Consider the following 2,292-nt stretch of genomic DNA (forward strand, 5'->3'; position numbering starts at 1 on the left):
TCCGATATCAGCAAAAGTCGGTGTGCATCTAAAATGTCCGATACTGGCACTTAACATCGAAATGTCCTCCAATAAATACACAGTTTCTTCTATTTTAGTGAAGTCATTTACAAAAAGTAAACATGCCAGGCTATGGGCTACTACGAGCGAGCAACTATACAACAGCTAAGCACAAGCTAGACATACGTAATAATTATCTATAATTGAAAATATTGCAGTGTAAAACTACACATTTGTCAAGTATCAAATAATTATGGTTGGATATTACTTACACATAAAAAGTCTCTAAGGCAAAAGTATATTAGAATGTATCCAGTAACAAACGTGTCTGCATCATATACTCAAACTAAATGAATTATTGTGTACACTAAAATCTTCAATAAAAGTGCTCCAATACAAGCAGTCCTGTAGCGTGAAGTCATTGACAAAAGGTAAACACGTTAGGTAATAGGCTACTAGGAGCTAGCAGCTACACAACAGCTAAGCACACAATAGCACACAAGGTACAAATGTGTAACAAGTAGGTGTGTCCAAATCTGATATTGATATCGGATATCGGTTCAATATCAGCAAAACATGAATAAGCAAGTATCAGGTTTCTATCAACCATACTTGCCAACCCTCCCGATTTTCCCGGGAGACTCCCGAAATTCAGTGCCCCTCCAGAAAATCTCCCGGGGCAACCATTCTCCCGGATTTCTCCCGATTTCCACCCAGACAACAATATTGGGGGCGTGCCTAAAATGCACTGCCTTTAGCGTCCTCTACAGCCTGTCGTCACGTCCGCTTTTCCTCCGTACAAACGATACATGCAGCTTTTACACACACAAAAGTAAATTCAATGCATACTTGATCAACAGCCATACAGGTCACACTGAGGGTGGCCGTATAAACAACTTTAACACTGTTACTAATATGCGCCACACTGTGAACCCACACCAAACAAGAATGACAAACACATTTTGGGAGAATATCCGCACCGTAACACAACATAAACACAACGGAACAAATACCCAGAATCCCTTGCAGCACTAACTCTTCCGGGACGCTACAATATACACCCCCCCCCCCCCATCTCTCGAATTCGGAGGTCTCAAGGTTGGCAAGTATGCTATCAACTTGCATCTAAATTTCGCGATATAAGACTTCGGTTGGTCCTTTCTTCTATTTTAGTGAAGTCATTTAGAAAAGGTAAACATGCTCGGCTATAGGCTACTGGGAACTGGCAGCTACACAACAGCTAAGCACACAATAGCACACAAGCCAGACATACGTAATAAGTGTCCTTTATTGAGCAATATTAGTCTAAAACATGACATTTTTCAACATAAACAAGTATCAAATAATCGTAGTTACATATTACTTACACATACAAAGTATCCAAGGCAGAAGTGTATTAGAAAGTATCCAGTAACAAATGTGTCCTCACCATTCGTTTCACTGCATCATGAGTTAACTTAACGAATTGTTGTGCCCACTAGATGTTGCCAAAACACACATTAACATTCCAATCTACTGTCATAAAGGTTGAAATAATATTGTTGTCGGTAAATTTGCTGTACAAGATGCGTGCTTGGGTCCCCACGGGAGCGCCACTGCCTACTTTCTTTAAAAAAAAATTTTTTTAAACAACGCACTTCCTGTAACTTAAATCTAGTAGACTTTTAAATGATCAGTATTGTGAATTGATGTATTTAAAGGGGAACATTATCACAATTTCAGAATTGTTAACACCATTAAAAATCAGTTCCCAGTGGCTTATTATATTTTTCGAAGTTTTTTTCAAAATTTTACCCATCACGCAATATCCCTAAAACAAGCTTCAAAGTGCCGGATTTTAACCACCCGTCCATTTTCCTGTGACGTCACATCGTGAAGCCAACACAAACAAACATGGCGGAAAGAACAGCAAGCTATAGCGACATTAGCTCGGATTCAGACTCGGATTTCAGCGGCTTAAGCGAATCAACAGATTACGAATGTATTGAAACGGATGGTTGTAGTGTGGAGGCAGGTAGCGAAAACGAAATTGAAGAAGAAACTGAAGCTATTGAGCCATATCGGTTTGAACCGTATGCAAGTGAAACCGAAGAAAACGACACGACAGCCAGCGACACGGGAGAAAGCGAGGACGAATTCGGCGATCGCCTTCTAACCAACGATTGGTATGTGTTTGTTTGGCATTAAAGGAAACTAACAACTATGAACTAGGTTTACAGCATATGAAATACATTTGGCAACAACATGCACTTTGAGAGTGCAGACAGCCCAATTTTCATCAATTAATATATT

The sequence above is a fragment of the Nerophis lumbriciformis genome, linkage group LG23, assembly GCF_033978685.3.
Source record: "Nerophis lumbriciformis linkage group LG23, RoL_Nlum_v2.1, whole genome shotgun sequence".
Classification (NCBI taxonomy): domain Eukaryota; kingdom Metazoa; phylum Chordata; class Actinopteri; order Syngnathiformes; family Syngnathidae; genus Nerophis; species Nerophis lumbriciformis.